Source organism: Delphinapterus leucas, chromosome 10 (genome assembly GCF_059928025.1).
Source record: "Delphinapterus leucas isolate spDelLeu-1000000601 "Yukka" chromosome 10, BTC_Dleu_Yukka2, whole genome shotgun sequence".
NCBI lineage: Eukaryota > Metazoa > Chordata > Mammalia > Artiodactyla > Monodontidae > Delphinapterus > Delphinapterus leucas.
This window is the reverse complement of record NC_143138.1, coordinates 80,924,595-80,937,280: the sequence shown is the minus strand read 5'-3', so window position 1 is coordinate 80,937,280 and position 12,686 is coordinate 80,924,595. Positions and strand designations below refer to the sequence as shown.

Here is a 12,686-nt window from a genome sequence, read left to right as displayed (position 1 = left end):
TTGCACCGTGCAAGCTTAATTGCCCCGCGGCATGTGGGATCTTAGTTCCCGGACCAGGGATTGAACCCGAGTCCCCTGCATTGGAAGGCGGATCCTTAACCACTGGACCACCAGGGAGGTCCCTTGGGTGCTCCACTTTTGATGACATTTGTGTTGCTTGCAGTTGGGGACCATTATGAATAATATTACTGTCATTATGACTATGTCTTTTGTGCACATGAAATGTATTTGCATTTCTCTGGGGTGAACCCTGGAGTGGAATTGCAGGATTGGGGCATAGACTCTGCATTTATCTAATTCCAGTAGATAATTCCAAACAGTGTTCCACGGTGGTGGTCCCAGTTAACATTCCCACCAGCAGTATATGAGTTTCTGTTGTTTAACATTCTCACCAGCTTGGTATTGCCAATCTTTTCATTTTAGACATTGAAAAGTATGCCTACTTTAAATTTTTTAAATTGATCATTATGGAATCTGGGGTTTTGTTGAAAAGAAATGAGGCTGAGGTTTGGAACCCAGAAACCTTGAATGAATTTCACTTAAACCCTGGTTGAAAGACGTGGACCAGTCTTTTTAAAGTTCAGCCTCCACAGTCTAACAGACCAGGGTCCAAAAGCTAGAGGCAAACTGTGTAAACCTACACCGTGACTTAACCTCTGTGAGCCTCAGTCTTCTCATCTGCAAAATGGGAATCATTTCAAATTCATCACAGCTTTGGTATGAAGAGTATGAGTCAATCCACCAACGAGCATGTCGTTCCTGGCCCACGGTCATTATAAAAAAGAAGCTATGAGATCGTTGTGAGTCACAGGAAGAAGTGGCTGGCTACACTGCTTTGGAATACTCCTATATTTATTTTAGTTCATCTATTTTTAGGGGAAACAAAGTTATTTCACCCAGTGCGTCAGACGTCAAAACCCAGTATATCCTTTCTGGAATGACCTCGTTTGTTTGATGTTGGGTGGCTCTGTGTGTTGTTTTGAAGGATGGCGTGTTTATGGCTCTGCAGGACCGTAAACACTCCTTGAGCCTAGGGCAGCTCTGGATTTGTGTGTGGTTGACACAAGGGCAGCGGAGAAGGAAATCATCTTCAGCTTGTGTTTTGACACAGAGGAGTTTTGTCTTTCCTTTGTCAACTGTGTGCATCCTCTACCGAGAACAAACAAAACACTCGAGCCTGGTAAATATTGTGACGGGCAGCCTCGTGTGGTTGTTTTTTCCTTTCCTGCCATCACATGGTGACCGAGGGTGGCATTTTTGAAAGATCAGTTATCGTCATGCTAATACTCGAAGGACAACCAGCATGTAGCATTTCCATAAATGAAAAAGTGATGTAAAGAAAAACAGAAGCCTCAAGGTAAATATTTATTTTGAGGGAAATTGGGAGACATCTCAAGGAGGAAAAAGCAGAGGAGAGTTATGTGGCTTGTTTGCGTTCCCTTCCCTGAGCGCCTGGATTTATCATGCTACCTCCCTTGAGCCTTAGGAGAGATTTTTCCAAGACAGTTGAGCTGTGGTTTATTGGGTCTCTTCCCTATGAGCGCGGCCTTCCTCTGCTCTATTTGCCTGGCTGGGGAAGATAAGCTAGAATTGAGGGGGTGCAAGCCAGGCCAGGAGGGCAGGAGAGGAGTAACCTCTCATTTTGTAGCCTCCGAGAGTTTGACTTGGTGGAATTTCATTTGTCATTAATTAAGATTATTTTTCTTAGTAAAAAAAGTATAATATACCCTAATGTGCTTTTTTTTTTTCTTTTAAACTTCCCCCATCTCTTTCTTTTTTAAGAAAAAACAAGTCAGAAAAGAAAAGCCAGGGACTTCCCTAGAGGTCCAGTGGTTAAGACTTCCACTGCAGAGGGCATGGGTTCAATCCCTGGTTGGGGAACTAAGATCCCAGAAGCCGTGTGGCTTGGCCAAAAAAGAAAAAAAGAAAAAGAAAAATAAAAAAAAAAAGGAAAGAAGGAAGGAAGGAAAGAAAGAAAGAAAAGAAAGAAAGAAAAGCCAAACAAGAGATGCTAACCCTGCTGGTTTGAAGTAACTCGTGAGAATTGCACTCACCTGAAGTACTTGGCATATATCCATTCATTAATCCTCACAACAGCCCTGTGGGTTGTGGGCTCTCATTTATAGAGGAGGAAACTGAGGCAGAGAGTGTTTAACTAACTTGACTCAGCATTACTCAGGTCAGAAGGAGCAGAGCTGGGATTTGCATGGGAGGCAGTCTGGTTCCAGAATCTAAGTCCTTCGTCACAATATTGCCTTGTTCCCACTGTCCCTCCATCTTTCACTCTTATCTAGAGATAAGCATTTCACAGGTTGGTGTGACCCCTCCTATGTAATTTGAAGCAAGAAGCCTGGTCCACTCTCTGTGTATCTCGCTTGTTCCCTGACAGGCTGTCACAAACGTTTTTCCAGGTCAGTCCCCATAGCTCCACCTGGGTCAAAAATGAACCACCTTGGCAAGAGCTGGCCATCTAGCCCAGCCTTGGCGGGGGCTGGCTGGCTTTCAGAGCAACCCAGTTCTAGCTGGCTTGCTGCCTAGGAACTGGCTTTCTTTCCCACAAAGTAGCTTCTGAGAAAAACTGTGGGAAACAAATGACTTCAGAGGTTTTTAGAAACAAAAGTGCAAACTCTAACAAATTTCATCTGGCCCCAAAATGTTATTACCCCAAATCTTGAAAATATTTTCCTATAGGATTATTCCCCCAAGGTTGTTAATCTGAGAATGAGCCAGGCCTATGAGGCCTGACTTTTTGCCCCCTGCTATTGGAGTGTGTGTATTTGAGTGCCAGAGTGTGGGAGTCAAGGTAAAAATATTTCTCTGGAGGAAATGAAGTCATTTTATTTCATATTATAGTTACCACTGGGACTCTATCATTTCAGCAAGGGGATGGCAGTTCACACAATCAAGAAGAAGCTTTTTAATTAGTCCAAGAGATCTTTTAAAAGGTAGTAGCAGTTTGTTTTTAGAGCCACAAATATTAATTGATTGTATCCGCCCTGAAGAATCTTGCTGGAGTTACATTTTACCTAAGGAGCATTGTCTTTCTAGAGAAATGTTATTGTAACATTATCTGCCTCTTTCTTTCAGTGCTTGGCGTTCAAAGCCTTTTTACTTCCGGTGCTACGGAGTGGCAGCCTGCTAAAATGTTTCTGTGTTGAGATTACTGTGTAAGGGGGGTTTATCTGGCCTTGGGAGCCCAGCACAGCCCCAGACAATCTTGCGTTTGTTCACAGGAGGGAAGAATGCAGCCCTTGTACACCTGCCTCCCTGGATACACCTGTAGGGCTGGTTTCTCTGATGAAAACTCATGGCTGAGCACCTGACACAGGCGGGGTTTACTCGGCCCTGGCAACAGTGTCAACACTGACTGGACCCCTAGGAACTCAGGTTTCTGTGTCATTCTCCTGCTGGTTCAGTCCTGTGAGTATGTGTGTAATTTCTCTTAAGCTGGTGTGGTGAAGTGCAAACTTGGCTTATCAGGGGCCTCAATTCTCCTGGAACGTATTTTAGATAAGAGTGGAAGAAATGCCAGGCCCAGCATTCTCTGCCCTAAGATACAGAGGAGCTTATTATTCATCACAGACAAAGAAAGGCATTTGGTTTAATTTTGAAACCTGTTTGTGAACTGGCCAGAAGGTATAAAGGTGGCCTTTCTTACCTCATCTAGCTTTGCTTTTTCAGCGAGTGATTTAGAAGCAGGGAATGAAGGTGGTAAAACAAAATAAAACAAAACCAAACCCTTAGCTTACTTGTTGTAATGAGTAGTCTTGAGGTTCCATTGTTTGGTATTTTCGTCACCTTGAAAATACAGTAGGCAGCTGGTCTCTGTTGGAAGTCCAGCTGTGTGACCTTGGGAAAGTTACTTAACCTCTCTCTGAGCCTCAATTTTCTCATTTGTCATATGGGGATTATACTAATAGTACCCAAGTCATAGGATTGTGTTAAGGATTAAGGAGTTAATACTTGGAGTCCGTAGGACAGTACCTCACACACAATAAGTATTGTAGAGTGTTTGTAAATGAAAATAAACTTGGAGATATTTGTGCAATTGTATTAAGTGCCACTGAAATTCATGTGGTCTTTCTGGTTGCTGAATATTGTGACACACAGAAATTAATCATTAGATCAAAAGAATAGTTTTTTTGGTACTATGTAGTTAAGATTTTTTTATTTCCTTTTAAATATATATTCCTAAACAAGGTCTTACTGTATAGCACAGGGCACTATATTCAATACCCTGTGATAAACCATAATAGAAAAGAATATAAAAAAGAGTATATGTGTATAACTGGTCACTTTTCTCTACAGCAGAAATTAACACAACATTGTAAATCAACTTTACTTCAGTAAAATTAAAAAAAAAAAATTTACATTCCTTGCTGCTCTTCCTGTTCCCTTTGGCGAGCAAAAGTATCGGAAAAAAACAAGTGAAGCGTTTCCTTATAATATTGGTTTGGTTGTGGTCAAAAACAGGAATTGTGAGTCATAAACTCCAAATGAACAGGAATGAGCCAAGGTAAAATGACCTCCTAAAGATAGGGGTCATCTTTGACAAACAGATTCAGGAATTCACCAGGTATCAAAACAGCCCTCTTAACCTAGAGTCTATGGATCCCCAAGGGGGTCTGTGGGTACAAATCAGGGGATTCATACATTTGGGCAGGGTAAAAATTACCTCTACATTTTCCCTCACCCCGAACTGAACTTGAGCATTTCCTTCAATTATGAAAGTAGGCAACAAACCACAGCAGCATAAACAATACCCACGACTTTGCCATCGATAGAAATCTCAGCTGTTTTAATATGGCGTGACAGTTTCATTTATGCTTGTCTCTAGTTAGAAGTTATACTAGTTATTAGACTCATCACTGTTTATGATTTTTCAGTGCCTTAATTTTAAAAAAAGCACAGTGATAAAATTATTTTTTTAATTATTTGGGCAACTGTATTTCAGTATAAGTGGTTTCCTTTGTACTCTTATGCATTTTATTTTATTCATTTATTATAAACATCATTCAGAGAAGGGCCCATGGGTTTTATCTGACTGCCAAAGTCCAGGCACAAAAAAGATTAAGAGGAAGTTTTAAAGCTGAAAGTTTATGCTGATTTGAATCTGAAGATCAGTGCTGTCCAATGTAAATAAAATGTGAACCACAGGTAATTAAAATTTTTCTAATAGCTACTTTAAAAGAATAAAATGAAGTACGTTTAATTAATAATAATAACACAATTTTATTATTGTATAAATAAAATTAATTTTAATCGATGAATTAATTATAATAATTAAGTTAATTTTAATAATATATTCAATTTGACCAAATCTATTCTGGATATTATCATTTTAACAGGTTGTCAATATTAAGCTACTAATGAGATACTTTACATTTTTTTTTCATACCAAGTATTTGAAATCAGGTGTATTTTTACACCTAGAGTTTGGATGCTACAGCTTCATTGGAAATACTTGATGTGTATATACATTTAAAAGAATTTAGTTGAAAAAGTAGGTTCAGGTGGTTTTAAATGTAATGAAAACTTTTCCATTAATTGCACTGTCATTTTAATTTAAATCAATGAAGTTGAAATAAAATTTAAAATGCACTTCCTTTGGCACACTCGCCACCTTACAAGAACTCAGGCCTGTGTGTGGCCTGTGGTCATCCTGTTAGCCCAGCCCTGGGCGCCTGACTAGACACAGAGTCCTTGGTGAGGAGAAGCAGGAATAGGGCACTGGTTCATTAAGACAAAACATGTTCTTTTGTTACTTTGTTTAGTGAACCAAGTGCTTATTTTGGTCCTCTCCTTAAAGTCTCCCCAGCACTCTGCCTGTCCCCCAGTAGACCCACACCGAATACAGAACTCTGGCTGGAGCTTTGTGTGATACAAGGCAGGCATTTCATTTAAGTGGTGGCTTTTGCAGATCAGTCGGGGGTGGCATATTGTAATTTCCATTCCAACTGGTAGAAGAGGGATTAACAAATTCTTGGAGAGATTCTAATTATTTTCCTTGAGCAATCGTTTGGCATAATAAAGGAATTTAGTTTACATATGAATTTATACTAGTTGTATCTCTGTCTTGCAGGACTCAATCTAATAATTTAATCTTTTACCTTAGTCCGTCCTTTTTGGATTCAAAGCCTATCTTCTTTGACTATCATTTACCAAGTAGGGCAGGTGCAAGCCTAGTGTTTTGTTTTGTTTGTGTGTGTGTGTGTGTGTGTGTGTACTGAGATATAGCTGATGTACAATATTATATGTTTCAGGTGTCCAACGTAGTGATTCACAATTTTTAAAGATTATACTCCGTTTATAGTTATTGTAAAATATTGGCTGTATTCCGTGTGCTGTACAGTATACCCTTGTAGCTTATTTATTTTATACCTAGTAGTTTGTATCTCTTAATCCCCTACCTCTATCTTACCCCTCCCCCCTTTCCTCACCTCAGTGGTAACCGCTAGTTCTCTATATCTGTGAGTCTGTTTCTTTTTTGTTATATTCACTAGTTTGTTTTATTTTTTAGATTCCACATATAAGTGATAACATATAGTATTTGTCTATGACTTATTTATTTCACTAAGCATCATGCCCTCCAGGTCCATCCATGTTGTTGCAAATGGCAAAATTTCATTCTTTTTTATGGCTGAGGAGTATGCAAGCCTAGTGTTTTTAGTCTTTTGGGGATCTGAGAGGAGATGTAAATCCACGGGGAGGTCCTTTACCAGGAAGGTTAAGCAAAGCTCCACGTTCCCCACAACTGACTAAAGTTGTTCCATGTCTTTTCCTTTCCAGGAATGGATCTCTGAAGTTAAGCTAGGTAATTTCAGCCAACACCAAGCTCTCCACTTGGGTGGTCTAACTCTACTTTCATATCCTAATGTGTGTGTCTACATTTTGATTCTGGATGTGGCTGTTTCATTTCTTTTGCTCAAAATTAACAAGCTGCGTTGACATTATGAACCAATAGAGTAGCGGGTCCTGATCCAGTTTACTGTTTCCTAGATATAAAAGTTTAAACATTTGGGGTTTAGGTAGATGTGGAGGGCAGTCGGATGCTGTCGGTAAGTGAATTCTACCCATGAGTAAATCCTGGGTGTATTTCGCTCTTTGGAGAGAATGTTGAACTCCTTGGGACCTTAGAAACCTGGAAGCATGTCTCACACTTCAGCTGAATGCTGGGCCTGTATGTTGAATATTATACTGTGCTACTGAAAGTGAACCAAAGTGAACCACATTACCTGCTCTCCGGGCATCGTTAGTCTTGGTAAAATGAAGGTGTAAATTTGGACAAGTCTAAATGATTGAGACAGAAGGAACTTTTGTCAGTGGATTCTGTTTTGTTTACTTAATCCTACACCTAACAAAAACATAACAGTTTCCAGCCAAGCAGTAGTAATAACGACAGAAACAGCTGGAGGCATTTACTGGTTCATTCAACAAATGTTTAGTGGGTGCTTCCTATATGTCAAGCACTGTTCTAGACTATAGGGACCCACACAATGGATGCAGGGTTTGTTTGGGTTTATTGTGCAGGTGCTGGGAACGTATCTGATGTGACACAGGCACACTTGCATTTTAACGACCTGAGTGAAGAAAAATTTATAGCTGAATGTTCCACTGCCACGGAAGTGTGCTCAGGAAGTGACAAATGCTTGGAAGAATATAGAGCGATCGGTCTGGTGAGGACACTTGGACGAGCGACTTTTGCCTTCTTTTCCTGTGCTTCCTTCACTCTGCTCTTGTCATCTCCTTAGGTTGGCTACTGGGCAGTTAAAGGAGCCTGTGGGTGAGTCAGTTCTGTCCTTTTGCTTTGGCACATAAAGTTCAGCTGCATGGTTCCCAGTGTATCTGCAGCAGCATCTTCATGTCTCATAGATTTTATTTCTTAATATATCTCTTAAGAGATTTTAGGATGCTAAAATCAAAACAGATTTTAGATTGTTCAAACAATTTCGAGTAGTTTAAATTTTATGTAATTTAAATTGTTGCTTCGACATTATTCCTGGGCATAGATGGCTTTTGAAATCCGTGAGTTGAAGAGAAATGTCTTCGTTTGTGACATATAGTGATTTGTGTTACAAATCTATTGAATAAGCCGAGCCAGTGTGAGTCTTGTTCTTATCTTTTAAAGGAAAGATTTCCAAAATTCAAACATGGGTTTTGAGTTAGCTCGACTGAACTTTTCCAAGAATTTTCAGGCTCTTGGGTCTACCACAAACTGTAATTTGTGAGGCTGGCCAGGTGACTTTTAATCCCATTTCAAAGTTTACCATAGCTGTACTTGAGCAGTTTGGATTTTATTATAATAAAAGGGCAAATGTACTGGGCATTTTATTCAGGCTGTTACAGTAGGGAAAACGTTCATTAATGAGGAAAGTCTCAAGGTAGAGAGAGAAAACTTGGGTTTGTCTTTAATAAATTTTATTTATTTATTTATTTATTTTTGTCTGCATTGGGTCTTCGTTGCTGCGTGTGGGCTTTCTCTAGTTGCGGTGAGCAGGGGGCTACCGTTCGTTGCAGTGCGCGGGCTTCTCATTGCGGTGGCTTCTCCTGTTGCAGAGCACTGGCTCCAGGCGCGTGGGCTTCAGTAGTTGCAGCACGTGAGCTCAGTAGTTGTGGCTCATGGGCTTAGTTGCTCCGCGGCACATGGGATCTTCCCGGACCAGAGCTGGAACCCGTGTCCCCTGCATTGGCAGGCGGATTCTTAACCACTGTGCCACCAGGGAAGCCCAAAACTCAGGGTTTTATAAAAACAAGAGGATCACCCTGAGGGAGGGTGGAGGTGGGTCTCATCTCAGAATATTCCAGAGCTGAGTGGTCTTTTGCCATTAGCCCTTTCTTTGAATACAAAAGGGTCACCAAAAAGAGGCGGTATATATTGAACTGGTCTCCTTTCCTTGGGCTTAAAGTTCAACGCTGTCAGAGCACACAGGGCAAAGTATTTTTAAAAAGGTACTGCTGATTAAAGATTTCACTTAAAAGCTTCAGTAATTAATCAGAGATGTGCAAGTTATAATTAGTGTTATTTGATCATAATCATTTCATGATAGCTTGTCTCAGTGTGCTCATTTGATGATTTTAAGATATAAATACAGGATTTTTAAATCCTTACAATTTATCTTAAGCCAGAATTTAGGGAAATGCTGTTGTTTATTCTTCCCATCCCCCCGTCTTAGGTTAATCGTATGATTTTTCTCGGTTCTTAATTCTCTGTGGGGAATAGTTCTATCTTGCAGTTCTGTTTGGTGGTTTTACAAATTCTAATCCCAGCCCTAGTATCTACACAACCATAAATATAAAAGGACAGAGGCCAGATCTCTTAACATTTTGTTGGTCTAATTTCAGGAACTGTTTACTGTGGTTTATAGATCGAATTCTTCTGTAACTTTGGGATTCTGTTTCAGGGACTGTAGGAAGCACAAGCTGGGGAATTATTTTACATAATGATCAGGAGAAAATGTTATTATTTACAAGCTCCGCAGGTCCTGAAGGCCTTAGGGCACCAAACATAATTCAATATAGAAAACGAACCAATTTTCTTTGACATTTAGCTGTAAATTGAAATTAATTCATACAGAATACCTGAGATGAAACACTTCAGCCGTGGAATTTTGGGTACTCCTTGGCTTTCATGGTTTTGTCATTTTTGATTTAATTTCAGAAGCGTGCCATATCAACTCATTAGCTGGATAAAATTCTCCAGCTATCCACGTTTTCCCATACTTTCTCTGTAGGTGAAAAAAAGATTTGCGTATTTAAGATTTTTATGTGTTTTGTTCCATATGGATTGTATATTTTCTGTTTTTTGTTCCCTTGTACCTGGTCCTGCTTCTTCTGGAGTCAAAGCAAGCTGGAGGGGGCCAGGGAGGCAGTGTACTGCTGTGTGTGTGTGTGCGTGTGTGTGTGTGTGTGTGTGTGTGTGTGTGTGTGTGGTCACAATACCATTTTTGGGAAATGGATGACTACGAAACAGCCAGGCCTGACTACTTGTGGGCAAATGACATAACCAACAGCTTACTGAGTGCCTTGCGAAGACAAAAAGGATTGAGTTGTCCCCATTGGTGGCTGGGGGATGTACTCAACTAGTACATTCCTTTCTGAGGGAAATACAATTCGGGATCACTTTGCACTAAATGATATTAAGAAACTGCAAAATGCTTAATGGAATTGAGTAAGAATTCCTAAGCACCTCCCTTGAGTTAGGCACAGGTTTAAGGGACTTGTAGGCTGAGTCACAAAGAATGCTTCTCTCTGAGACTCTTTTTTTTTTTTCCTTCCGTTTGAGAAATATAAGAATTAGCTATGATTCCTCAAGCTTTGTGATGCTATTCTGTTACCATGGAAGAAAAAAATGTTCCCAGTCCATAAATAAATTTGAGGCCTTTGAGTTCTACAGAATTAATCCATTTCTTCATTGCGGAATTTCTCGACTTGTACTGTGTGTGGGGTATATGAAATAAACAGTTTCCGAAATTTATTTGAGCACAGAACCCCTTCTTTAATACCTGCTGATCTTACAGTCTGGGGAATACTTGTCTGAAGCGGTGTTTTTCAAATGGTAGGACAAGATTCATGAATGACGGTAGGGTAATCTATGTAGTGGGTTTCGACCAGAATTTACATGTACATATACATAAACATACACACACACACACACACAATTAGTGCATCACATATAGTGGGGTATTGTTTTCTGAAAAAAAAAAAAAATTTTTTTTTTCAGGATGCGAGTGTGTCCTGAAAGTTCAGAGACAGAAAGCAACATTTCAAAACAGTGTTTCTGCACCTCCTCCCACCAAAAGAAAAACAAAACAACATAAAAATACAGCCAATTTGACATGAAGAGTGCCAGTATAAACATTAAAATTTCATCTTCAAATAACAGGGCCATGTTAACTTTATTTATTTAAAAAGCACTTAGGTAGTATTCACTATGTGCCAACGCTATTGTGAACCTTTTACAAATATTGACTAATTTGATCCTCATAACAACCCTGTGCTATTATTATCCCCATTTTATGGATGAGAAAAGTGAGGAACTCCCTAGCATTCTGTCTGATACAATTAACTGTAAAATCAGAAAGCGGCAGTAATAATTACTCTAGTATGTGTTACTTTGACCTCATATTTAATAATGGTAATTAAAACCAAAAAGAGAAGCCAACCATATTATATTAGAGTTGGGATCATGCCAGATGTTCTTTCTGGCCCCATAGTAATGGAATTGGGGGAGGAAGCAATTTATGCTCAGACCCTAGAATGATCAACTGTCTGTTTGAGGGCTCTTAAAATGTGACAGTTCCCCAAAACATGGATAAAACTTCTTCAGATATTGCTTGCCAGCCACCCCCAGTAAGGAATATTTTTGTTTTATAAGGGAGTATTTCACTAGTGTCAGGACTACTCCTTTTGTTGGTTTTGCATCTGTCTTTCCTGCGGATAGTATAAAACACTCATAAAACTAACACTTCTCACAAACTGAACTGTGTATATAGCGACATGCTGAGTTGGCTACAGCTGAGGAAGGGGACAGGGTTGAGGATACACCACCCCAAACTGTGGCACCTTGGTATGTTGAATTTTTTTTTTTTTGGAGTATACTTGATTTACAATGTTATGTTGATTTCTGCTGTACAGCAAAGTGAGTCAGTTATACATATATATAATCTTTTTCATATTCTTTTCCATTATCGTTGATCATAGGATGTTGAATATAGTTCCCTGTGCTTTACTGCAGGAGTTTGCTGTTGGCATGTTGACTATTTTAAGCTCAAGGAGTATGAGAAGTGGCATTTGCAGGAAGGACTCTCTGACCTTCCCCTGAAGCAGGCTTATGACCCTTATATGCCCTGGAGGAAAGAAGCATCCTTATTTCCTAAGACACCAAGAGGAATCTGAATTAACAAGTCTTGCTAGGTTTCCCTAGTTCACTGTACCCTTTGCTCATATCCTTCTGTCCTGTCACCTTTTTCCATGTGCTCTTCATCAAACCTAATATAAAAAATGCTCAGGTTTTAGTACTTTGTTGGGTCTTCATTTCCTTAGGAAGGCTCCTGTGTTGTATAAAACTTATATTAAAAAAATCTGTACCCTTTCTCCTGTTAATGTGTCTTTTGATACAGAGCCCCAGCCTAGAACTGAGCAGGAGAGAAGAAAAGGATTTTTTCCCCCCTCCTCTACAAAGGAAAGTGGCATTCTCTAAGAAAGTCAATATTTTTTTCCTCGACTGCCCCAACCCGTTGGAAAACACTTTTTAATTTCTGAAGAGTTTATTTGATTCACTTATGAGAGAAGCTAAACCCATGAGCTTCTGACTTTATACTAGAGTTGTGGTTCTCGTTTCAGTGATGTTACACTAGCCAGTGGTTCTCCAGAAGGTTGATGGCGTCTCCCAGGAGACATTTGGCAATATCTGGACACTTTTTTGATTATCACAACTGGGAGAGTGCCATTGGCACCTAGAGGCCAGAGGCCAGGGATGCTGCTTAAACATCCTGCAATGCACTGTACAGTTCCTCAGAGCAAAGAATTTTCTAGCCACAGAAGCAAAAAGTGTTAAAGTTGAGAAAACCTGCTTTGCAGCAATTAGATACAGTTCTGTATTAGCAAACCCTCTTGGTTTTAACTAGGGACAACAGAATTCAACTCCTTTGCACCTAGATTATATTAAAATATTTTTCTTGGCTACA

At 39.7% G+C, this 12,686-nt stretch overlaps 1 protein-coding gene and 1 long non-coding RNA gene across 19 annotated transcripts in view; both read left to right on the top strand.

Annotated features, from left to right (window-relative positions):
- Nucleotides 1–12,686, top strand: part of MAGI1 (membrane associated guanylate kinase, WW and PDZ domain containing 1) — a 613,664-nt gene that overhangs the window by 76,041 nt on the left and 524,937 nt on the right. The window lies entirely within an intron of this gene.
- The window catches only part of LOC149748303 (uncharacterized), an 88,391-nt gene extending 75,705 nt beyond the window's left edge, over nt 1–12,686 (top strand). Inside the window, exon 2 of the long non-coding RNA XR_016394739.1 lies at nt 1–12,686. This exon is cut by the window's left edge and continues 26,853 nt beyond it. This is a non-coding gene — a long non-coding RNA (uncharacterized LOC149748303).